The following is a 9,157-nucleotide window of genomic DNA, read 5'->3' as shown; positions in this document are numbered from 1 at the left end:
TGGTGTGTGTGACCCAGAGTTTCGCTGGGTACAGCATACCAAAATGCACGTTGCTCTTGTGTAGAGCTGCTTTCGCTCTATTAAACTCGGCCCGTCTCCTGGCTAGGTCTGCCCCAATGTCCTCGTAAAATCTAATGGCATGTCCTTCCTATTTGCAGGTTCTGTTTTTCCTGGCCCAGCGTAGCATTGTTTCCCTATCTTGGTAACGGTGCAGTTCAGCTACAACTGCTCTCGGGTGTTCCCCTGCCTTGGGCTTCGGGCGCAGCAACCGGTGTGCTCTGTCCATTTCCACTAAGTTGCCCAGCATCTCGGCCACGTATGCCGTGGGGTTTCTACCCTCGATCCCCTCTGGTCAGCCCACTATCCTGACATATTTTGCCTCCGCGAGTGGTTTTCCTGGTCGTCCACTCTGCCCTTCAGGGTCCCCTGTGTTGTGCCCAGTCTCGCCACCTCCCTCTCCAGGGCCGTGATCCGGTCGCTCACGTCAGTCGCAGCTTTCTCCAGCTCCTTGATGGTCGCCTCTTGGCTTCCAGTTTCTTCCCTTGGGCGTCCAATTTCTCCTCTGCTCTGCCCAGGGCGAGCTGCACCTCCGCCAGGGCCTTGGCCATTGCTGCTTGCACAGTGGCCTCTATGTCTGCCCTAGCCTCTGCCTTGTTTACCTGCTGATGTTCTCTCAGCACATCAGCAAAGGCTACCTTCCAGTTCCAGCTCCCCACTGGCCCCGGGGGGGACTGCACCTGTCTGCCCAGCTCTTTTTGATGCGGCGATACTTCCGTTCTGCCGCTTTGCTCGCTGATTGGCTCATCTGAACGGCTCGCCCATTGCCCCATCTGCCTTTGGTGCCTTCTCCCTCTGCTTTGGCTCCCTTCTGGCATTTTTTCCCCCTTTTTTTCCTCCCCCCCCCCCCCTCTTATTTATTTCCCCCACCCCTTCCCTTTTTCTTCTCCCCTCCCTTCTCTCCTTTACCACTTTATTTTTCCCTCTTTTATAAAATTCTTCTCAGGTGAACTTGTTTTGGGTGAGAACAAGAAAAGTGCAAAAATAATTTTTTTTTAAAAAATAGTTTTAGTTTTTTCAGACTTTTGTTTTTGCAAAAGTTCTTTTTTCCTTCCTTTTCCCTCACTCACCCAGGTCGAGAGAGAGAGTGGCTTCTGGTCCGGAGTCCTCCTTTGTTCCTGCCTCGTGGTGGTCGCTGCCGGGGGGGGGGGGAGGGGGTCGGTCGGACGATCCCCGCTTCGTTCCCCGCTGCTTGGTCCAGGCCACCGCTCGTTGCACCCTGCGCTCTCCTGCTTGGGGGGGGGGGGGTTTAAAAGAAAAAAGTCTGGAGAGCCCCTGAAAAAGCCCCGACTTTGTGGAACTGCGGGAGCCTTTTTCGCATTACTCCAAGTTATCTGCACTCATCTAATTCTGGCCCCTAGAGCATTCGATTTCAACGGCTCCACTTGGGTGGTTGTGCCTTCAACTCTTTAGGCCCTAAAGGCTGGAATTCCCTCCCTAAACCTCACCACCTCTTCGATTAAGCGTTTTGGTACGTTTTACTATTACATTAAAAGTGCTATACAAATGCAAGTTGCTCTTGTCACGGACAAGATTAAATTTCATTTTGAGGCCTTGCTGGTTTTTATGTCAAAGAGTCGTAGAGTTTTACAGCATAAAAGGACACCCTTTGGCTCATTGTGTCTGTGCTGGCCATCAAAAACGTATCTATTCAAATCCTGTTTTCCAGGTCTTGGTCCATAGCCTTGCATGCTATGATGTTTCAAATGCTCATCTAATTGCTTCTTACATGCTGTAAGAGTTCCTGCCTCTACCACCCTTTCAAGCAGTAAGTTCCAGATTCCCACCACCCTCTGGGTGAAAAAGTATTTCCCCAAGTCCCCTCTAAATCTCCTTCACCTGACCTTAAATCCACACCTCCTGGTTACTGGCCCCTCTACTAAGGGGAAACGTTCTGACTTATCTACTCTATCTGTGTCCCTCATAATTTTGTACATCTTGATTAAGTCCGCCTTCTCTGCTCTAAGGAAAACAACCCAGCCTTAAGAACATAAGAACTAGGAACAGGATTAGGCCATCTGGCCCCTCCAGCCTGCTCCACCATTCAATGAGATCATGGCTGATCTTTGTGGACTCAGCTCCACTCTCCGGCCCGTACACCATATCCCCGAATCCCTTTATTCTTTGGAAAGGTATCTATCTTTTTCTTAAAAACGTTTAAAGGAGCCTCAACTGCTTCACTGGGCAAGGAATTCCAGAGATTCACAACCCTTTGGGTGAAGAAGTTCCTCCTAAACTCGGTCCTAAATCTACTTCCCTTTATTTTGAGGCTATGCCCCCTAGTTCTGCTTTCCCTGACCAGTGGAAACAACCTGCCCGCATCTATCCTATCTATTCCCTTCATAATTTTATATATGTTTCAATAAGATCCCCCCCCGCATCCTTCTAAACTCCAATGAGTACAGTCCCAGTCTACTCAACCACTCGTCATAATCTAATCCCCTCAACTTTGGGATCAACCTAGTGAATCTCCTCTGCACTCCCTCCAGTGCCAATATGTCCTTTCTCAGGTAAGGAGACCAAAACTGAACACACTACTCCAGATGTGGCCTCACCAACACCCTATACAGTTGCAGCATAACCGCCCTAGTCTTGAACTCCATCCCTCTAGCAATGAAAGACAAAACTCGATTAGCCTTCTTAATCACCTGTTGCACCTGCACACCAACTTTTTGCGACTCGTGCACCAGTACACCCAGGTCCCTCTGCACAGCAGCATGTTTTAACATCTTACCATTTAAATAATAATCCATTCTGCTGTTGTTCCTCCCAAAATGGATAGCCTCACACTTGGCAACATTGAATTCCATCTGCCAGACCCTAGTCCATTCACCTAACCTATCCAAATCCTTCTGCAGACTTCCGGTATCCTCTACACTTTTTGCTTTACCACTCATCTTGGTGTCGTCTGCAAACTTTGCCACGTTGCACTTGGTCCCCAACTCCAAATCATCTATGTAAATTGTGAACAACTGCGGGCCCAACACCGATCCTTGAGGGACCCCACTAGTTGCAGGTTGCCAACCAGAGAAACACCCATTTATCCCCACTCTCTGCTTTCTGTTAGTTAACCAATCCTCTACCCATGCTACCACTTTACCCTCAATGCCATGCATCTTTAGTTTATGCAGCAACCTTTTATGTGGCACCTTGTCAAAAGCTTTCTGGAAATCCAGATATATCACATCCATTGGCTCCCCGTTATCTACTGCACTGGTAACGTCCTCAAAAAATTCTACCAAATTAGTCAGACACGACCTACCCGTTATGAACCCATGCTGTGTCTGCCCAATGGGACAATTTCCCTCCAGGTGCCCCGCTATTTCCTCCTTAATGATAGATTCCAGCACTTTCCCTACAACCGAAGTTAAGCTTACCGGCCTATAATTACCCGCTTTCTGCCGACCTCCTTTTTTAAACAGTGGTGTCACGTTTGCTACTTTCCAATCCTCTGGGACCAACCCAGAGTCTAGTGAATTTTGATAAATTATCACTAGAGCATTTACAATTTCCCTAGCCATCTCTTTTAACACTCTGGGATGCATCCCATCAGGGCCAGGAGACTTGTCTACCTTTAGCCCCATTAGCTTGCCCAATACTGCCTCCTTAGTGATTACAATCATCTCAAGGTCCTCGCCTATCATATCTTTATTTCCATCAGTCACTGGCATGTTATTTGTGTCCTCCACTGTGAAGACTGACCCAAAAAACCTGTTCAGCTCCTCAGCCATTTCCCCGTCTCCTATTATTAAATCTCCCTTCTCATCTTCCAAAGGACCAATATTTACCTTAGTCACTCTTTTTTGTCTTGTATATTTGTAGAAGCTTTTACTATCTGCTTTTATGTTCTGAGCAAGTTTTCTTTCATCGTCTACCTTACTCTTCTTTATAGCTTTTTTAGTAGCTTTCTGGTGTCCCCTAAAGACTTCCCAATCCTCTAGTCTCCCACTAATTTTTGCCACTTTGTATGTTTTTTCCTTCAATTTGATACACTCCCTCACCTCCTTAGATATCCACGGTCGATTTTTCCCCTTTCTACCGTCTTTCTTTTTTGTCGGTATGAACCTTTCCTGAACACTGTGAAAGATCACTCGGAAGGTTCTCCACTGTTCCTCAACTGCTTCACCATGAAGTCTTTGCTCCCAGTCTACCTTAGCTAGTTCTTCTCTCATCCCATTGTAATCGCCTTTGTTTAAGCACAAAACACTAGTGTTTGATTTTACCTTGTCATCCTCCAACTGTATTTTAAATTCCACCATATTGTGGTCGCTCCTTCCAAGAGGATCCCGAACTATGAGATCATTAATCAATCCTGCCTCATTACACAGGACCAGATCTAGGACCGCTTGTTCCCTTGTAGGTTCCATTACATACTGTTCCAGGAAATTATCCCGGACACATTCTATAAACTCCTCCTCAAGGCTGCCTTTACCAACCTGGTTAAACCAATTGACATGCAGATTAAAATCTCCCATGATAACTGCTGTACCATTTCTACATGCATCCGTTATTTCTTTGCTTATTGCCTGCCCTACCATCCTGTTACTATTTGGTGACCTATATACTCCTATCAGGGACAGTAAACAGCCTCTCTTCATAGCTGTGTAGCCGTATAGCCAACAGCTAAGCTGCTGCAAAGCATGATGAGAAGAGTAGCCAACCTTACACAACACAGAATCTCTGAAAAGCTTGTTTTTGCTGTGATAAGATGTACTCAGCATGAAATTGCTGCAGTTGCTAAGAATGCTAGACAAAGACAGATAAAGAGAGCAAGGCCAGCAGATGTGTGCTGCTTTTGCAAGCTAACATTGAGAAAAAAAGGTAACAGGTCAACCGTGTATGTTGTTGAGGAATTTTCTTGATGCTGGAAGAAACTGGATCAAAAGGGAGAAGTTAGCAGCCTCAGCAGTGAGACCTGCAGGTCAAACAATGCACCAGAAGACTGCCAGACTCTGAGACTCAGAGAAGGAGAAGGCAACTCATCGAAGTGGGATTGGTCACCTCCCCTAGCCACAGGCTGCAAGAAGACAAATGATATGTTGGCTTTCATAGTTGTTGTTCAGTCCAAGCCGTGGGTCTGTGATTTATTTTAACAAGTAATCAGTGTTTTAAGCAGGAATACAGATTCAGTTGTATGAAATAATAAAGAGCAGTTCAGTGTTAATCCAGTGTTTTAAACAGTAATAAAGAATCAGTTGTACAAAATATCTTGTATAAGTGCTTCTTTGTCCGCCACGTCAGTTGATTCATTAATCAACAGCTGAAATGCTCCATCCCAGGGGGATGAAGAATCTCCTCTTCACTCTCTCTAGTGCAATCACATCCTTCCAATAGGGCTGGATTCTTCTGTCCTGCACGTCGCAAGAACGCCATGGGCAAGATGCCGACAATGGAAAAATCTATTGACCTCGGGTGGGAATCTCCGGTCGCTGAGGTGAACGAAGCCGGAGAATCCCACCCATAGTGTAGCGACCACAGCTGCAAACAGTACTCTAACTGGGGCCTAAAAAGCATTTTGTACGGTTCCATCATAACCTCCCTGCTCTTATATTCTATGTCTTGGCTAATAAAGGCAAGTATCCCATACACCTTCTTAAGATCATAAGAAATCGGAACAGGAGTAGGCCATTCAGCCTGCTCCGCCATTTAATAAGATCAAGACTGATCTAACACTCACTAAGTTCACTTTCCTGCCTGTAAAGTCTCAGGCAAGCGACCACTCGGAAGCAATATCTGTAGAAAAGTTTGGTTTTATTCTGGTTATTATACTCTCCCCCTATTACCCAAAGAATCTCCCATCCCCAACCCACACCCGGGTTGGGGTATTTATATCGCAGCAGTCCTAGGAAAAGGGGCATTGCCCTCCCCCCCCCCCCCCCCCCCCCTTATCTGGGTAGATCATATTCAGGTGAGGCCACAGGCACTCTGATGTTGCAGATCCCTGGGCGTCCTGAAGGTTTATAACTCTGCCTTATCTCTGTAACCCTTAAATCCCCTACTGATTAAAAACTTATCGATCTCAGCCTTGAAAATGTTCAAGGACTTGCCTGCCACAGCTTCCTGGGGTAAAGAATTCTTCAAATCCATCTTAAATGAGCACCCCCTTATTCTGTGACTATGCCTTCTGGTCCTACACTCCCATGAGTGGAAATATTCTCCCAACATTTACCCTATCTAAGCCCCTAAGTATTAAATTCCTGTTATAACCCCAATGGAGGTCCTGGGATCAGGACTATACGATTTCCCATGACCTCTCCGGAATATGAACTTCACCTTGAAGGCAAGCAGGCCGTCCCCTTTAAGGGGGCGGGGTTTCCCCTTTACAAGCAGAGCCTCCGTTGTATAAAACTCCCAGCCGAACTGCAGGTTTGGGAAGGATATGAGTATTGAAATTGTATCGAAATAAACCTTGTTCTGTAATTTCTGCTTTTGTTTGTGTGTTCTGCCTACTGCGGATTCAACAATTCCATTTGCCAATTTCATGCCCACTCCCTTAACTTGTCAGTATCTCTCTATAAGCTATTAATGCCCGCCATACAACCTGTCCTCCTTCCCACCGTTCTATCATCTGCACATTTGGCCACAGAACACTGTTCCTTCCTCCAAATCATTTATATTGTGAAGAGTTGCAGTCTTAGCACTGATCCCAGTAGCACTCCACTAGTTACTGCCCTCCAACCTGAGAAAGACCCTTATTGTTACTCGTTGTTTCCTGTTAGTCCTCTATCCATCCCAAAATATTACCTCCAACACCATGAGCTCCGACAACAAAAACAGAAAATACTGGACAATTGCAGCAGGTCTGACAGCATCTATGGAGAGAGAAGGGAGCTAACGTTTTGAGACTGGATGACTCTTTGTCAAAACTGGAGACAACTGGAAATAGGGTCAGATTTATACTGTTGTGGGGAGAGTGTGGGCTGGTGGGGCTGGATAGAGGGCCAGCGATAGGTGGAGATTGACAAAGATATCAGAGACAGAAAGATAAAAGGAATATAAATGGGGGTCATTAAGGCTAAGAAAGGTGCTGATAGTGGCACATAAAGAGATTAGAATTAGTTAACGGCAGAACAAAGGTGAGCGGTGTGTCAAAGGGCATCCAGGAACTGGGAACAGATGGCCCAAGTGGAGAGGGGGGGGGACAATAGTGAGAGAAAAACAGATCAATGGAATAAATGAAAATAAACTGATAGAAATAAAATACGATGAACGTGGAAACATAGAGTTCACATTACGAAGTTGTTGAACTCAAATGTTAAGTCCGGAAGGCTGTAACATGCCTAATCGGAAGATGAGGTGCTGTTCCTCCAGTTTGCACTGGTCTTCACTGGAACATTGCAGCCAAGAATGGACATGTGAATGTGGTAGCAGGATGGCGAGTTGAAATGGCAAGCAACAGGAAGGTCTGGGTCCTGCTTGCGGACAGACCAAACATGTTCTGAAAAGTCGCCCAGTTTGTTCGTCTCTCCAATATGGAGTAGGGAGCAGCAAATGCAATAGACCAGATTGAAGGAGGTGTACATGAAGTGTGTTTAGGCCCTGGGATGGTGAGCAAGGAGGAGATATACCTTCTGCGATTGCATGGGAAGGTGTCCTGGGAAGAGGGTGAGATGTTGGGGAAGATGGAGGAGTGGACCAGGCTATCCCAGAGAGAATGGTCCCTGCAAAACAGGGAGAGTTTTGGACTCTAAGGGGCAATTTAGCTTGGTCAATCCACCTAATCTGCACATCTTTGGACTGTGGGAGGAAACCGGAGCACCCGGAGAAATCTACGCAGACACGGGAAGAAAGTGCAAACTCCACACAGACAGTCACCCTAGGCCAGAATTGAACCCAGGTTCCTGGAGCTGAGGCAGCAGTGCAAATCACTGTGCCACCCCTTTTGCTTTCACTTGTTTTGCCTTTTGATTCTGACCCAGTTTCCATTTCCTCTAACTCACTGCTCAGGTACCCATTCCCCTGCCATACTAATTTAAAGCTTCCCCAACAGCACTAGCTATTGGGCGGCATGGTGGCTAGCACTGTTGCCTCACAGCACCAGGGACCCGGGTCCAATTCCAGCCTTGGGAGACTGTCAGTGTGGAGTTTGTACTTTCACCCAGTGTCTGTGTCGGTTTCCTCTGGGTGCTCTGGTTTCCTCCCACAGCCCAAAGATGCGCAGGTTTGATGGATTGACCATGAAAAAACTGACCCTTAGTGTCCAGGGATGTACAGGTGAGTTAGGTGGGGTTATGGGGATAGGGTGGGAGAGTGGGCCAAGGTAGGGAGCTCTTTCAGAGGATCAGTGCAGATTCGATGGACTGAATGGCTTCCTTCTGCACTGTAGAGATTTTATGATTCTAACCAATTTATCTAGCTATCCAGCTGCCTTCAGTGATCAATGGACATGCACCCCAAGGTCCCTCTGTAATTCCTAGCACCCTACCATCTTTGTGTATTCCCTTGCCTTGTTTGTCCTCCCAAAATGAATCACCTCAACTGTTCAGGGTTAAATTCCATTTCATAATAATCTTCATAATCTTTATTGTCACAAATAGGCTTACATTGACACTGCAATGAAGATACTGTGAAAAGCCCCTAGTCGCCACATTCCGGTACCTGTTCGAGTGCACCGAGGGAGAATTCAGAATGTCCAATTCACCTAACAGCATGTCTTTTGGGACTTGTGGGAGGAAACTGGAGCACCTGGAGGAAACCCACACAGACACGGGGAGAACGTGCAGAATCCATTGTGACCCAAGCCGAGAATCGAACCTGGGACCTTGGCGCTATGAAGCCATTGCGCTAACGACTGCTACCGTGCTGCCCACTGTCACTTCTGCCCACCTAACCAGCCCGTCTATATCTCCCTGTAATCTGAGGCTTTCCTTATTTACACCACCAACTTTCGTATTATCTGCAAATTTATTGATCATTCCTCCCACTGCTCCCCCCACCCCAGGTTACCTTCTCAAACGTGTCCCTCGCCTGAAGTGTGGTGATCCTCAGGTGAAATCGCCACCAGTCAGCTCTCGCTCTCAAAGGGGAGAGCAGCCTCTGGTCCTCTGGAACTATTGTGACTTTCATAACCCCGCCCCCCCCTGTTGTGTTGGGTACTCTG

Source organism: Scyliorhinus torazame, chromosome 15 (genome assembly GCF_047496885.1).
Source record: "Scyliorhinus torazame isolate Kashiwa2021f chromosome 15, sScyTor2.1, whole genome shotgun sequence".
Taxonomy (NCBI): Eukaryota; Metazoa; Chordata; class Chondrichthyes; order Carcharhiniformes; family Scyliorhinidae; genus Scyliorhinus; species Scyliorhinus torazame.
The sequence above is the reverse complement of the archived record's forward strand: the minus strand, read 5'-3'. Positions refer to the sequence as shown.